At 41.8% G+C, this 16960-nt stretch overlaps 1 protein-coding gene and 2 pseudogenes across 13 annotated transcripts in view; 2 read left to right on the forward strand and 1 right to left on the reverse strand.

Moving 5' to 3' along the window:
* Positions 1-16960, forward strand: part of LOC147034052 (oxysterol-binding protein-related protein 2-like) — a 127365-nt gene that overhangs the window by 34596 nt on the left and 75809 nt on the right. The window lies entirely within an intron of this gene.
* Positions 12437-12577, reverse strand: LOC147034053 (signal recognition particle RNA; annotated as a pseudogene).
* LOC147034054 (signal recognition particle RNA) lies at positions 12672-12808 on the forward strand (annotated as a pseudogene).

Below are 16960 nucleotides of genomic sequence, written 5' to 3' on the forward strand. Positions count from 1 at the left end.
TGCACCTACCTCAAGCTCTCTCCTCAAACGTAAAATTGGATCTGGTACTACGAGTCTGACCTCTTCTGCTGGCAGTAAACGCAAGTGTGATCGCCCTGCGGCTAAGTGTACTACGAGTTCTACAACTAAAAGCACATCTTCCTCAAACACTGTGCAGGAATCTAGAGAAAAACGTGTCAACAGGATGTTCTTGTCTCCACAAACAAAACTCTATTGTTTCTTCCTTCGATATGCGAACAAGCTTTTTGAGAAGGGGAATCTTCTGCTCCAAAGAGACGAACCCTGTATTCATCTCCTGCACGGAGAATTGAATGGTCTTCTGAAAGATATCTTCGTACGGTTTTTGAAACCATCGGTGTCATCGGTTGCTCTGGTAAATGTACCCTTCTCTGACAGAAATCATCAGAAGAATGATGAGGACCTCATGATTGGGAACGATGCCAAACTGTATATAAGGGAACAAAGGAGTCTCAAGAAATCCACCTTCACTCTGAGTGAGTCAGACATCCAAGGTTTCTTCAGTGCAGTTCGCTCATATTATGTGAAAGCCTGCAATTATATCTTCAAAACCTGGCCGCTAGATGATGAATTAGCCAAGCATGCTCAGGTGCTGGATGTTAAGCTACACCAAGAAGTGGGGTTTGACTGTGTGGAGTTTTTCATCAAGAAATTCCCCTGTCTGTTCAGTGGCGGTGATAGTGACATAGACAGTCTTGAGAGTGAATTAAGCTCACTACCAGGCAGACGCCTCCATAGCTGCAATTGCTACTGAGACAGTGAGAGTGGATGAGCAGTGGCATCGGATTTCACAGCTCACAGATCCCTGCACTGGTGCCAAGAAGTATCCTAATTTGAGCAAAGTGATGAAGGGAATCTTGGTCATTCCTCATTCGAACGCATCATGTGAGCGGGCACTCAGTCTTGTACGGAAGAATCATACTGAATTTCGTCCCAATTTGAGTGTCAAAACCCTGGAAGCTCTCTTAATTGAAAAACTAGCTCATAGCACCCCTTGCTACCAGAGAGAATACAGCAAAGACATAATCAGAAGGGCTAAAAGAGCCACACAGCTGTCACTCAGCAAAGCTGCCATGGAAAAAGCAAGCAGCAGTAGTACCAGCCAGTAAGGTAAGAAAAATATTGCTTCTTTTGTGCTTTTTGTTAATCTTTGATTGTCCCCTAACTTACTAATATTAACATACATGTAACATTAAAAAGTGCACAATTTTCCCCTTTTTTTGTTCAAAAAGTGGGAATTCTTAACATGTTAAATGCTCCAAAATAGGGCTCAGAGGGCACTAGAGAGCGTCTAGAACCCCAGAGCTTCCAGGGCCCTAAGGCGGGCCCTGGACCCCGCCGCAAGGGTCGAGCGCTCCGCGCTCGAGATGTGCGCTTCACGCACATTATTTGGTGTCGGTTGAAAATCCTCCCTAATTCTGATTTCCAAAAGTTGGCATCTCTGGGAAAGGCATGAATCTCTTGGCGAAGGATCCTCTGAACGGTGCTCTTATGAATGTTTGTCTCGGCAGAAAGTCGTCGAATCGATTTTTTTTTTGGACTCTGAACGACCGCCTGTCTCACCATTTCCACATTTTTTTTTTCACTACGACCTGTCCTCTTCCGACCACTGTGACCCTTGTGAAGGTCAAAGATGGTTCCCACATTGGTAAACTTTGCGATGGTGCACTTTATTGTCTGAAAGTTTGGTGCATGGCGCAAGTGGATGCCGAAATGTCTCGAGTCAAGACGTTGCACCTATATGAAACTTTTCGTTTGGTGCCAAAGTTCAACAATTTTCGTCCATTGTTGTACGGTCAGTCTTGGCATTTTTCTGGCGCTTGCTTGGTATCAAAATAAACTGCAGGATCTCTTCAACAAGAAATGAAGCATTAGCGGCGAAATTACTGCTTTTTTAGGATCAAACAAAGCATTTTAAAAGTTGTATATTTTTTTGGGACACCCTATAAATGCCTTCTGCCTATCCTTAATATCGCTCCTTATCTCACTGCTCAACCACCCTGGTCTCTTTCTACTTCTAGTTTTACACCTCATTGGAATGGATTTACTCTGCACTCTGCACATTTGGTCCTTGAAGGTTTCCCATTCCTCTGATGCTGATTGTCCTGTTGTTAGAGTCTCCAAATCTACATCACCTGATTCTCTCCTCATACCCTCAAAGTTTGCCTTCCTGAAATCTAATAGCTTTACCCTATTATTCTGAACTCTAACCCTCAACAGAATCTTTACACACACAATGTTATGGTCACTTGCTCCTAAATGCTCCCCAACCTCCACTATATTGGGATCATTACTTTAAAGGAGGTCTAACACTGTACTCCCCCTCGTGGGCTTATCAACAAACTGGGTTAAAAAGCAATCCTGGACTAAAACTAGGAAATCCTCATCTCTGCCCTTTCCCTGTTCCTTCACCCAATCTATCCCTGGCACGTTAAAATCCCCCATAATCGATACTCTTCCTTTACCACATGCCATTTTGAATTATTCATGTACTCCTTCCTCCTCTTCCTTCACATCTGGGGCCTTATAAAAGCGTCCTACCAGTATCTTACTGTTTTTACAATCTCTAATCTCCAACCAAACAAAATCCTCAACATTTATTCCTTCTCGGTGGGGTTGAGTCAGCCTGTCATCCTTCCGAGGTTGGCAAAATGCGTACCAGCTTGCTGGTATCCTGTGGCGACCTGTCCAGGATTGTGCCCTTTAGCCCAGGAGACTGCTTAGGTAGAACCAACGCTCTGCACAGAGTATGGTCCCAATGGATGTGTGGATACCTTCATTGGGCGGTGTGGTGTATATGAGACAGCTGGCTCGATCGCTGCTGACATGCTCTGCATTACCTCATTTGAGTTGTAATGAAAATGTTACTTTCCCCTCCCCCCCCCCTAAAAACGGTGTCTTCATGGAATGATAAAAGATGTATTCAGTCTTAAAATGTACATGAGGTCTTTAAAACAATCTGAGCTCGGTGGAGAACAAGATGGTGGTGATTTCTGGACAGCTGGAGGGTGTGGCCTGTATAATGGGCAGCGCTTATGACCCACATACACAAACTCAACTATATATATATATATATATATATATATATATATATATATATATATATATATATATATATATATATATATATATTGAATGCTATTAGAGCCGGCACCTTCACAGGGTGAGGAGCATATCAGTAATCTTCACCTCTGCACATAATTCCTCAGGAAGACTCCCGACCAGAGCATTGTTGAAGGGGAAGTTCTGGCCATGCCCATAAAATACACCCCTTAAATACAAATTGAAAAAAAATATAAAAACTGCATGGCGCAAACAGCTGGAAAAAAAAGGTGAACAAAATTCAGCAATGCTTGATGCCCAACAATGCCACACTCCCACTTCTCAATGGGACTTTCACACATTACGTAACCCATTGTCACCACATTGAATCTGGATGCACTGGCAGCTATGTTTGGGCTCTGGAAACACAAAAATAAGAATTGACACACACATTTACTCACCCCCTTACATACAGCACCAAGTCTTGAATCAGTAAGAAAGCAGAGCAAAGAAGCTCATCGATGATGCTTGTGCTTCAGGTCATCATAATAATAGCACTCCTCAATTATCTCCTTGTACCGGCAAGTGACTGGAAATGAATGGCTGTGCCTCAGGAATAAAAGCGGACACCCAATGATTCCTCGGGTCGTTTGGGCCTGAGGAAGTTAATTGGGAAGACAATGAAACATCGCCCGACACCGACTCTGCTGTCGTTTGTTCATGACTCAACTGGCAGGGTTGCTCTCATTACTCCATTTGGTTGGATGCCTTTTTCCTCAACATTATATGGGTGGGTCAAAATGATGTGCAGCACCTCAAACAGCTGTTGTAATTTTACTAACGTGACATTTCTTTAATTTTTTTAATTATCATCACTTCACTTAAAAAGCGAGACTTAAACAAAAAAATGGCCCGTGGGCCCTGGTCAGTTCCGACTTCATCGATTATTGGATATATTCATTAACATTCATTGTTTTTATTCTGGCCGTGTTGAACTTCATACTCATTAAGACTCATTATCTTCCTGGGCAAAAAATTCAGGAAAAAAAACCCGCTGGGATAAAGTGTAGAAATCATTCCATAGAAGCATTATACCATACAGAGAGCAAAAACTACGAATACTCTTGGAGTTTTAGGACTTTGAAGATTAATTGGTCCGAATGAGCTTCATACTCATTAAGACTATCTTCTTTCCTCCTGGACAAAAATTCGGAAAAACGCTCAGACAAGCTGTAGACATTGTTCCACAGAACCATGATTCCAAACCAGAAGCAAAAACTATGAATAGTCTATGAAATTGACAAATATGAAATTTTATTGTGGGAGGTTCTGCGGAATCTCTCCGATTTCCAAGTCATTTTGACCATAGTTTTCAGAATAATGATCGAAAGATTGATTGTGGACGGACAGACGGACTGATCGACGGACATGGACCCCCATTTTATGTCCTTCCTTCGGAACTGACTAAAAATTCCCATAGAAATTTTAACCATGTTGATCAATTTCTCTGTGTCCAGCGGATGCTCATTACCTTCACCGAAGGAGAGGGTATTGTGTTTGGGTCCGTTTGTCTGTCTGTCCGCACAGAACGTTCGTGTTTTTCTCCGCAACCGCTTGTCGGATTGAGACTATTTTCACCATAGGTGCGACTACTCATGTAGAATGTTTTAATGATAATTATGACGTCGAAGGTCACGTGGTGTGGCAGCCATGTTGGAAAAATGGAAAAAACTTTGGACCTCTATCTCTGAAACCACATCAAGGAAAAAATTGAAACTTTGCACACGGCAAGTACTCTTCATGGGGCATGTTTGATTTTTTTTTTTTTAATGTCAGTTGCCTTCGTTATGATGTCATAATTGCATATGCAGAATGCTACATCTAATCAGTATGAACATTTTTAGGGCCATCGAGGGATAAAACGATCCACAGAAAAAAAATTGATGACGTCATTGGTCACGTGGTTTGGCAGCCATATTGTTTTTTATTTTATTATTTCTTTTTATTGTTATTAGCCTTCAAAAATCATCATCTCTGAAGTGGCTGAACAGATCGAGGCGAAACTTTACACGTATGACTGCTTATCCATGAGGAACAAAAGGTTCACTCATATGATGTCATACGTCACATGGTTTGGCAGCCATATTGGATTTATCGTTGTCAAATAATTCTCAATTCGTCCAATACATTTGAGTGATTTATTAAAACAAAAACATATTCACATATGGAGAATCAGAGCTACACAACAAGCAACACACTTTCCCTGAATCTGCAGTGCATGGAGACTTTGAATTATTGTATAGTATTCAGTGAGATTGTCTGTTCATCCCCTCGACATACTAGTGCCAAGGCTTGACGTTTTAGGGTTCACGGGAGAGATCACTCGCAGTCTTGTTGCAGCAAAAATGCAGGGTTAGGGCTAAGGAATATTTATTCAATAATCTCGAAGGGCTAAGGAATATTTATGACCTCAATTTCTGGACATTATCTTCGCACACATTCTATTTAAGCGACACTCCTGTTTCCAGCCAGACTTTCAGACACCAGTATATATAGTTATTTATACATAGGAATCTCTTGATAAGCTAAATAAAATAATAGACGATTCTATTAGATTGAATAAAGATGAAAGATTAAAGATTATTTGGAAGTCCAATCTGTTTTGGGGAACAAGAGGTATTTTTACTGAGCACATTGATTATCTTCCAACGCACTAGAGAGATATAAGGTCATTTTAAAATGCAAATGTATGAAAATAGATACATGTTCAAGCACACATGTAATAATCATGTTTTATTTGAGTCAATGTCCCATTAAAGGGTCATAAGAATACATTGTGCTATCTGCTAAAAAAAAAAATTTGCTTTTTCAAGTTGATAATTATCAATAGTTTAATTGGCAACATTTAATTTAATTTAATTTTTTATCACCCTTAAGCCCATTATGCTAATTTTGGAGAAATTTGCATCGACACCATAAAACCTATAAAAAAAAAAATCTCCAGAACGGCTGGACAGATAGAGGGGAAACGTCACACAAATGTTCCCCAAATTTTTGGGTATACCAGTTTCTTGAGAAATAATTGATAGGTCATCTGATTTGGCAGTCATATTGGATTGAAGAAAAATATGAAATGTTTTCTCTGGAACCGCTTAATCGATCGACATGAAACTTCACAATTATGATCTCGTAGTGATTGGGGACTACATGTTTTTTTTATTTCAAATCAGACACATGGTCTGGCAGGCAAAATTATTTGATTTTTTTTTTTTTGATCTGGATTCTTTTTGGTTTGTTTTTTGTTTTGAATATGGCTCACTTGGCTATGCCTGGTTGGGTTTGAGGGTAGAGGAGTAGCAGCTGAAATGTGAATCTTATACAGGTTCCTCTTGATGACTCCAATGTAGGACTGTACCTATTTGGTCTTCTCTTTGATTTGAATTGAATTTATTTTAATTCCATTCTAAATTCAATTTAATTACAATGAAAAACATCATGGGTCAGGTGTCGAATCAAAGCTGGACGTCTTGGTACCCGGTCATCAGTCAGCAGTTACAAAGTGGCAGTTCTAGTTATGTCTTATTAATTATGTAATACCAGTACATAAAGCCACACAAAACAAGTTATGGTGAGGGTCTGCAATCTCTGATTGCTCTTTCCAGTTTTAAAGATTAAAGATAAGGTGGAGAGCTTGCTTTCAAACCTCGAGTCAGATTCTGCAACCGGTCCAGACGGCATCAGCCCACGTGTCCTCAAAGCCTGCTCTTCTGCTCTTGCTCACCCTCTCTCTGTTCTATTCACCCTCTCATTTGCCCAAGGTCATCTGCCATCTGCTTGGAAATCAGCAAACATCACTGCCCTGCATAAAAAGGTGCAAAAACAGATCCCTGCAACTACAGACCAATCAGCCTTCTCCCAATCATCAGCAAGGTTATGGAATCCATCATCGCTTCAGACATGAAATCCTTCCTCTTCTCCAATGGCTTGATTTCCAATCATCAATTTGGTTTCAGACCAGGTCACTCTACCCTGGATATGCTGCTTCTGCTCTCCCATCAATGGATGGAGGTCCTCAATGCCAGACAGTTAATCCGAGCCGTATCCCTGGACATATCACGTGCTTTTGACACAGTCTGGCATCCTGCACTACTCGCCAAACTCTCTTCCCATGGTATTCAAGGCCATCTCCACTCATGGCTCGCAGACTTCCTCTCCTGTCGCAGTCAACGTGTGGCCCTAAATGGAGTTCTTTCATCCCCTCTTCCTGTGCAGGCTGGAGTTCCTCAAGGTAGCGTTCTGGGCCCTGTTCTTTTTCTGGTTTTCATCAATGATCTCTCCGACTCTGGAAAATCCTCTATTTCTCTTTGCCGACGACTCCACCCTCTGCCGTACCATCTGTCATCCCTCAGACTGGCAAGCAGCAGCTTCTTCCCTCACTGCAGATCTGGATAAAATCACAAACTGGTCCAACACGTGGAACATGTCTTTCAATCCAGACAAATCTCACACTCTCACAATGTCTCTTCGTAAGGACCGTTTAGAAAACCCCCCCATCCACTTTCTCAACAATCCTCTGGAAGAAGTCTTTTCTTTCAAGCTTCTGGGTCTCACTATCTGCCATGACCTTTCCTGGGAAAGTCACACTTCCAACCTCGCCTCAAAAGCCAGTCGCCGACTGGGAATCCTCCGTCGTGCAAAGTCCTTCCTCGGCCCTCTTGAGCTCCTGACCACTTACAAAGCTTTTGTCCGTAGCCTGATGGAGTACTGCTCTCCCCTCTGGGCTGGTGCTCCTGCCTCCCACCTTTCTCGGCTTCACGCTGTCGAAACCAGGGCATTTAAGATCAACGGCATCTCCCACAATGAAGCTGTCTTCGGGCCTCTCACTCAATCACCGCAGGTTGGTCGGTGGTCTTTCTGTCTTCTACAGACTCCTCTCCAGTCTTGCCCCCCCTGCTCTCTCTGCGATTTGTCCCCACCACATTTCCACAGGGTGCTCAAGGTCCGCCAACAACCCCCTTCTGGTAAAACTACCAAAATCACGAATCACTGCTCATCTTCACTCTTTCATTCCTCTTTTTTCCCGCCTTTGGAATAAACTTCCTCACTCTATTCTTTCCCATTCTTCCCTCCAGGCTTTCAAAACAGCTGTTCACCACCACCTCTTATCTTCCCCCATCCAAATCCTCGATCTTTTCTACCCCCGATAATCCACCCAAGCCCACTTCCTTCAATTCCCCTGCTTTCCTTCCTGAAAGTCCCTGTAATGTCCATCTTCTCTTCGCCATGTTCCCCATCCCATCCCCATGCCTCTCCCTTCCACAGTTCACCTAAGGTTTCTGTTCCCCACTGTTTTGTCCCTTCCACTCCCGCCCCTCTTGTCTCATGCCCCCTTGCTGTGAGTTGTGTGTTTGCTCTCATACGAGCTTCGACAAGGTATACAAAAAAAAAAAAAAAAATTTTGGGGGGGGGGTGTCTTTTTTTTTTTTTTCCTTTTTTTTTTTTTACACAGAGGCAGTTTTGTTGGCTCTATCAAAATACAAGAATTCCACAATACAAAACCATCAAACGTATTGTTCAAAAGTTTAGAGACACAAAGTGTGAAAGACCAAATTAAAGGACATAGAGATTGAAAATCTTTTGGTGAGAACATCCGACAAAATAGATTCTGCAAGCCAAGCTTTGTAGGATTCTTCGAAAAAGTTGACATGCCAACTTGCATAGATCGTGGGAATTTCTTGCACAACCATTGGTAGAATGAAATTATTATGATTGGCAGAATATGATTTTGATTTGATAATGATCATATGACTGGTTGGCAGATCATATGACTGGTCTCCCTATTCCCTGGATCTGTTTCCTCCCGACTTACTTATGGGAGTTCCTCAAAGCTAAACTCTTATTAAAACAACTCACATACACTGCAAGAGTTGAAAAATAACACCAGACGGGCTGTGAGATGCATACACCCTCCTTAAAAGGAGAATGCAATTTATCATCCACAATCAGACACACGGAGAGGTGAAACATCTTCAGAGCATTCTGAAGGCCAACTGCTACCCTGACAGATTGTAACCGAAAAGGGAAGTGATCTTGGTGCTCCAAAGAAACCATGGTTGGATCACAGCAACAACCAACATGCGAAGGGAGAAGTGGGATTAAGTAATTGGTTCATCTCTGTCTGTCTTATCAGTTTATGACCGAGGAACAACTTGTTTAAATTTCATGTTTTATTTTTAACACGAAGCGGAAGACAAGTGCGCCATTTTACCAAACTTTGGCTTCGGCTTTGAATTCGTCCCTATTGCGCATGCACAGAGAAGAGAAAGGTAGTATATATTTTTTATTGTCTATCTGCCTGACAGTCAACCAAAATTGAAAATCATTCCAAACAGGAAACGTACTGTTAAGGATGTTATAAAGGGCACAAACAACAGGCACGATTAACTAATGTAATGTGTTGGACATGGTGATGCAATAGACACTGGGTAAAACGGCAGTAAAACTCTCAATAAATTAATTTTTATGCCTTTAAACCTTTATTTCAATTTAATTATATGTGCAGGAACACGAGAACACAAATTGCTTTCGTAATACTTTGAAGAACCATGTAATATATCGATTATATAGCATGAGATGTGTGTGTGTATATATATATATATATATATATATATATATATATATATATATATATATATATATATATATATATATATATATATATATATATATATATATATATATATTTTGGTCGTTGCCCCACATGACGTCACAAAATGGCTGTGCTTGGTGTGTATTCAGTTACCAAGCAGCGAGCTAGTACTTGCCAAGCCAGCTGTTCCTTATCAACGGTTTCAAATGGAATGCTTGCTTGAGTGCCAAAGCCCCTTGGTGAGCGTTCTATAAGAAACTTGGGAACTGAACACACCCCTGGTGTTTTATGGAGCTGGATGGTGGTTATTGGCAGTTAAGCATTGGGGATGGCGAGCCTGGTGCCACTTCGGTGCTGCTTCAGTGCTGCCTGGTGAACGTGCTGGCCGAGCTGTTTCGTCGAAGGTGTCAACTGGGGCTGTGTGGTTGCCTTCTTCCTGTTCGGTGTCAGGCTGTATGCAGAGTTAGCTACACTGGCACATGTGGACTCAATTTCTTCACGCAGGTCTGACTACATGGAGAATGAGTTTCATCCTTGGATTGTTTGTAACCGTGGGTATTGTTCTCCATCTGCTGCTGGAGAGCTGTTCTCTTTGTTGGTACTTTACTGCAGTTGAGTCGAAGACTGCTGCTCGGCTATTTTTTCCGAGTGGCTTGGGCAGCGGCGAGGCTGGCAGGACTCTTCCTCTCTTCCTTTTTCAAGATGGGCACTGTACTGCTGCTGCTGACACCATTTTTGTTATGAAATGGAATTTCTATTTTGTATTAAGTACTTGTTTTCAGGATTGTGATTAGCATCTTTAAAATGGTGATGGGACTGCATAAATGTACTTTGTGAAACCATCCATTAAAATGACCTGTTAACTCTTTCATAATTTCCAATATTTGCTTCCTGAGAGCTTGTTTCTCTATCCATTTTGTCCACCTGTGTTTTCCAGTTGTCATTCTTCCTCGAATCACTCATCTTCAAAGCCTCCCTCTATTTTGTCCCTCAATCCCACTGTTGTGTGTTTTTTTTTCCCCTCCCCTTTTGCTGTTCTTTTTAAAGTACTGGGGCACTTTAACTTTGAGAGGTTTAACATCTTAACTTTGAACCCCCCGCCCCCCAAACCCACACACTCCTCCCTCAGCAAGATGCATAAACTCTGCCAGTGACCTGTTATTGATTAAACATCCAAAATTCAGGCTGATTGCACACCTCAACTTTTTGTTCCTTTGTTCGAAATTATATTATACATTCACATCTTCAGTCATTCATCATTTTATTGAGTGGGTGCAAAGGTAGGGAGGACAGAGACAGAGGCCTAACCAAACCTCGTCATCAGGCAACTGTGTGCGCCATTGAAACAGTGCAGATTCTTCTCTTGACATGTTATGGTGTTCTGATGAGGCTTATTTCCATTTTGAGTGGTGATTTCAACACATAGAATGTGAGCACTTGAAAACCCATGAGATCTGAAAAATTCCACTTAATCCTCAGAAGCTGTTGGTGTGGTATGCTGTCTCCAAATAGGGAATGATAGATCCCTTTACTTCTGGCTATGTCATTGAGAATGACTCATTGGAAATGCTGCTTATATGCTTCTTGGTGAAATTGTGACAATTTACCGATGAGACACCATTGATTTTCAATGGGATGTGACGTGACCACATTCCATGGATAATACTGTACCCTCGATTACCTACATTCAATTCCTCATTGGCCAGGGCATATCAAACCCGTTGCTTTGCATGCTTTGATGAAGCCCTCCCCTGGCCACTGACGAGCATGAACCTTAAATCTGTGCAATTTCTTCTTACAAGGGTTCCTTGTGAGCAATTCTACAAGATCCCCCCCCCCCAGCACTGTTGATAGGATAAAATGGTGATCCAGAATGGTACATGCCATATTGTCCGAGAAACTTTGGGAAACGTTTTGACAACATTTGCACATGCTTAATCTGAATGATTTGCAGATTAAACATCTTGTATGAAACAAAATTTTGAACTTTCCTCTGAATAGCGAGTGGTACCAGTGTTATGTTTTTGTGTCATCAGTAGTTTGTAATTAATAAATGTTTAAAAGCATAATATAATCTGGATCACCCTGTATGGTCCTCGAGTTTCAACTGATCAATCATATGTGTATTGTTATGGTTTTGGAAGCTTACCCCAGGGAGAGAGCATACATGGACATGTAGGAAACCCGAGGATTGGTTATTTCATTAGTTTTTGTGTAGATAGTCCTTTGGCCCCTTGTCCAAAGGTTGTTTCTGGGTTGGGGGGGGGGTATGCATTGCTTTAGTTTGTGTTTTCCTGGTGTGATTCCTTCCCCCCCTCCCCCACACTCCTTTTAATCATTCCTCCTTCACACCATTGGTGCATTTCCCCGGGAGTGTGCTCTCGTTAGGTTGCCGTGGAAACATCAAAGCATAACCCTGCTAGGCTGGTAGTCAAAGTCAAGCGGTTACTACTGTTTAAGAACTCCAGCCCATTGGACCGCAGAGTGATCTGTGGTCGCTGGCCTCAGGACCAGGTGTTCGGGAGAAACTCGAGTGCTTTCCCTCGTGGCGCGCCCCGAACTCCGGGCCGTAACTCATATATGTATATGTTGTTGTTCGTCTTTCGGCTGTTCCCGTTAGGGGTCGCCACAGCGGATCATCCGTATGATCCGCATAGTGATTTGGCACATGTTTTACGCCGGATGCCCTTCCTGACGCAACCCTGGTCGCCTCTTACGACATAGGGATAAGGATTGGGTTTCGCCATGATTCCGGGCTGCCCTACACCCTCTCATAGCGCGGCCCAGTGCAGAGCTCCCGTCCTCAAGCGATCCTCCAACCCAAGCCTCCGAGTAGCCGGATTACAGGCGCACGCCACTACGCCCGGTAACTCATATATGTATATATAGAAATATATGTATATATGCATATATATATATATATGCATATATACATATATTTCTATATATACATATATGAGTTACCGGGCGTAGTGGCGTGCGCCTGTAATCCGGCTACTCGGAGGCTTGGGTTGGAGGATCGCTTGAGGACGGGTGCTCTGCGCTGGGCCACTCTGAGGGCGTAGGGCAGCCCGGAATCATGGCGAAACCCAATCCTTATCCCTGTGTCATCAGAGGTGACCAGGGTTGCGTCAGGAAGGGCATCCGGCGTAAAACCTATGCCAAAATCAGTATGCGGATCATAACGGATGATCCGCTGTGGCGACCCCTAACGGGAGCAGCCGAAAGACGAACAACAACATATATATATATATATATATATATATATATATATATATATATATATATATATATATATATATATATATATATATATATATATATATATATATATATATATATATATATATATATATATATATATATATATATATATATATATCTTTTCATTTGGAAGTGAAATCTCAAAACATTTTATTGGGATGTTGTCAGATGTCTCTTTTTAGTCCTGCAGCGTAGTCTGCAATTGTTCAAATTTGCATAAAAGCACCAAAATTGGTACACATGTAGAATAATGTATTCCGAGCCATCCGAGATTGTACCTCGGTCAGCTTCGGCGACCATTTTCCAAAATGGCCACCATTCTACTTTAGCGAAATTGGCGATATGCTCTTATTTTCTTATTGTATTGGTGGGAGATATAAGGAAAGTGTAAAATTCAGTAAATTGACCATGAAAAGGTGTATTCAAATATTATGAGCCAGTGTTTTCGGTAAAAAAGCCATTATTTGATTTGTAAATTGCTGCTCTCCTGAAACTTTTCGCTGAAAAGTACCTATTATTGCCTGGAGAACAAAGTCAAATGATATTCATCACATTCAATGGGTTTGGAATCAACAAAAATTGCATTATAGATTACATACTTTACTCTATTTTGAAAAGTGAACTGAAAATCGTGATAATGACAAACTCAGAAAATGTAGTCAAATTATTGCACACTTCACTCTGAAGCGGCTACAGTTTACTGTCTACTACCATTCTACCAGGACACATGGTACACGCATACATCAGTCTAGTACAATACGAGTTTCTGAGCTCAAGTGTACTGGCTCTGGATCAAGAAGTCAACACTTTTACAAGCAATGCGACTTTGCATTTGCACACTCTAAGCAAGGCCGATATCTCGGTCTGTGTCTACTGTGTCTGTCGACTGACATTCTCCTTCACAAGCACACAGTCCAGTGCATTGCAGATTAGCCTTCTTGCATTTGCAGCGGTTTCTACAGCCTCTTTTGCAGCCGCACGACACCAGCTCGAAGCAGCTTTTTGAAGCCTCAGGGAGTATGGTCCAGAGCGGTTCGTAAGACCCATCCTCTGTTTGCCGCCAGCCCCAGCTTGGTGATGGAAGCACGGGTTGAGGGACCAAGACCTGCCCCCAGACATAGCCACCCTGGAAGACTGATCTCTTCACATGCTGTTCCAATGCATCGTAGGGAGGTGGGATGCGCTGGACGGAGTTCCTCTTGGCGAAGAGTTTCTTTCTGGCCTCGTTGACGTCCGTATATGGACTGGTGCGGTCATAGAGGAGCACCACAAACCTTTCAATGCAGTTCATTGTGTCATCTTGGATGCTGACTGGTGTGGTGGTCAGGGTCACACGAGAATCTGTCAGTTCTGGAAACGAGTTCCATGTGGCCCAGGCAGATTTCTTCCCATGCCCCACGAATGCTGATACCGTGTCGCATCCGGTCATGGCGTGGAAGACAGGGATGGCATGTGCCTTCTGTGGACCGAGGGAGGCAGCTATTTCATGGGCAGGGATGTAGCGGTAGTTCTTGCCCATCCCAAAGGAAATCCGGAGTTCATCCACGCATGGTAGTGCCTGGGCTACTATCACCGCCAAGACGACGACGTCGGTGTCTACGGTTCGAACTTGAATCCGACTGTCATGTTCTGCAGCATCGGCCACATGTAGCATGATGCGAGTGTCCGCCTCTTCTTGACCGCATGGAGCCAGAGAGCTTTCATCTTCCTGCCTTGGAAGGCAAATGACTGCTTCACCATCAGTGACTACCAGCTCCTTTGCCTCATCATGGAAGGACTGCACCAGCACATCGGACAGGAAGGTGAAGAGCTCCACCTTGTTTGCGTCGACACGTAGGAAACTCTGCCAGTTTCCTGGTATGGCTGCGGTGCTCCCCACGCGCCGCCGCACCCTTTTTCCTTGTTTCTCCCTTGTCGCCGTCTTCAAGGAGCCATCTTTGTAGTTATCCCAAACGAGGTCCCAAAAATGACCATTTTTCCCAAATACAATGGTTGGAAATATAATAAATCAACACAAATGACATTTGTATTGTTTTCCTTTGTAAATGCACATCACATTGAGTATTTATCACCTCTGAGAAACCTACAAAGACGATAACAATGACATATCCCATGTTAAAGTTGAATGGCGGCCATTTTGGAAAATGGCCGCCAAAGTTGACCAAGGCAAAATCTCGAGTGGCTCCATATCCAGAATTGTTCAGAATACATTAGTCAACATATGTACCAATTTTGGTGCTTTTATGAAAAGTCGAACAATTGGTTTGCTATGCTGCAGTACTATTTGGTCGATCCATGTTGTTGATCGTGCTACATTGTTTAAGGAGAAAAAAAGATTTTTCCTACGATGACTTTGTTGAGCAAACTGCTGGTATTTTCTCGGTCGAGTTTGTTGGATGCTCGAGCATAATCTGTGTGGGGAATGTCGTGTTGCTTTTGTCCGTAGTGGACTCTATCCGTAAAATTTCCCCTTTTCTGAATAGTTTTCTGATTTTTCTTTTTTCTTCCAATTTCTTTTATTTTTTATTATTTTTTTATTTTTTAACTTGCTTGATGTATTCTTTCATTTTGAGTTCTCAATCAACTCGCTCTTGTGTTTTCACATCCACACAAATGTCTTTCCAGAAGTCTTCCTTCTTTTTTTTGTCTTCTTATTTATTTTCTCTTTTTTAGCCCATCCTCCGCACAGTGGGAGATGGGGTTTTGCAATCACCTCTGTGTGTCTGTCCGGGCCCTAAGTAATTAAATTTTTTTTTTTTTTTTTTAACCATTTGAGCTTTTGCCATCAAATTTTCAACAAAGCTTTGTTATGAGAACATGGAGAAAGCCATTCATTATTAATTCAAAAGTTCAAAGGCCAGCAGGACAAAATCGTCAATTTTTATCCAATTGACCTGAAATTTCACGAATTGGCACATTGGGTCACTGGGTTCACCAATCAAAAGCAAGAAGCCAATTGTTTTTTTTTCGATCAAAAGGTCAAGGTTGCATAAAATCATTTCTCATCCGATTGACATGAAATTTGAGCAGGGTTTGCATATTTGGTCACTGAAACCATTTGCTTTTGAGATCAAAATGTCAAGGTTGCCTAAAATTGTTTTGTTTTTTTAACCTCCACCATCGAAGATGGACGGAGGTTACTGTTTTCACCCATCTGTTTGTTTGTTTGTTTGTGAACAGTATAACTGAAAATCTCCTGGACGGATTTCGACGAAACTTAGTGGGGGGATTAGGTATGGTCCAAGGATCATGCCATTAGATTTTGGACTTGTTCCAAAGTCCAATATGGCCGCTATGGCGGCCATTTAAAAAAATTTTCAATTTTTGTTTTTGCATTTCTACATGTTTTAAGTGATTTCCAACCAAAAAAATATAAATTTGTTCGAGGAAAAAAAAAACCAGGAAATGTTGCAACTTTTTTCCAAAAAATTTCGATTTTATTTAATTAATATTTGAATGTTTTTTTTCATTTCTACATGTTTTAAGTGATTTCCAACCCCCCCCCTCCCCAAAAAAAAAATTTGTTAGAGAAAAAAAAAATTTTGCAACTTTTTTTTCAAAAAAATTTCAATTTTATTTTTTTGGCATTTCTACATGTGCGTCGATCTAGTTTAGTTGATTCAATCGTGGTTCAGTAGAGTCTGATCCGTTTTGACCTACAATGAATTGGATGTCAGGTTCACTTAAGTGACCCAGCAGGATTGGCGGCGGAGGTTTTGCACTCTACAGAGTGCTCCCCCTCGAGTTAACCTCCGCCATCGAAGATGGATGGAGGTTACAGTTTTCACCCCTTTCTGTTTGTTTCTTTGTTTGTGAACAGTAATACGGAAAAACTCCTCGACAGATTTCGACGAAACTTGGTGGGGGGGGTTAGGTATGGTCCAAGGATCATGCCATTAGATTTTGGACTTGGTCCAAAATCCAATATGGCTGCTATGGTGGCCATTTTTAAAAAATATTAGAATTTTTTTGTATTTTTGCATTTCC

This window comes from Eptatretus burgeri, chromosome 1 (genome assembly GCF_056783735.1).
Source record: "Eptatretus burgeri isolate ZD-2024b chromosome 1, Ebu_testis_v1, whole genome shotgun sequence".
NCBI lineage: Eukaryota > Metazoa > Chordata > Myxini > Myxiniformes > Myxinidae > Eptatretus > Eptatretus burgeri.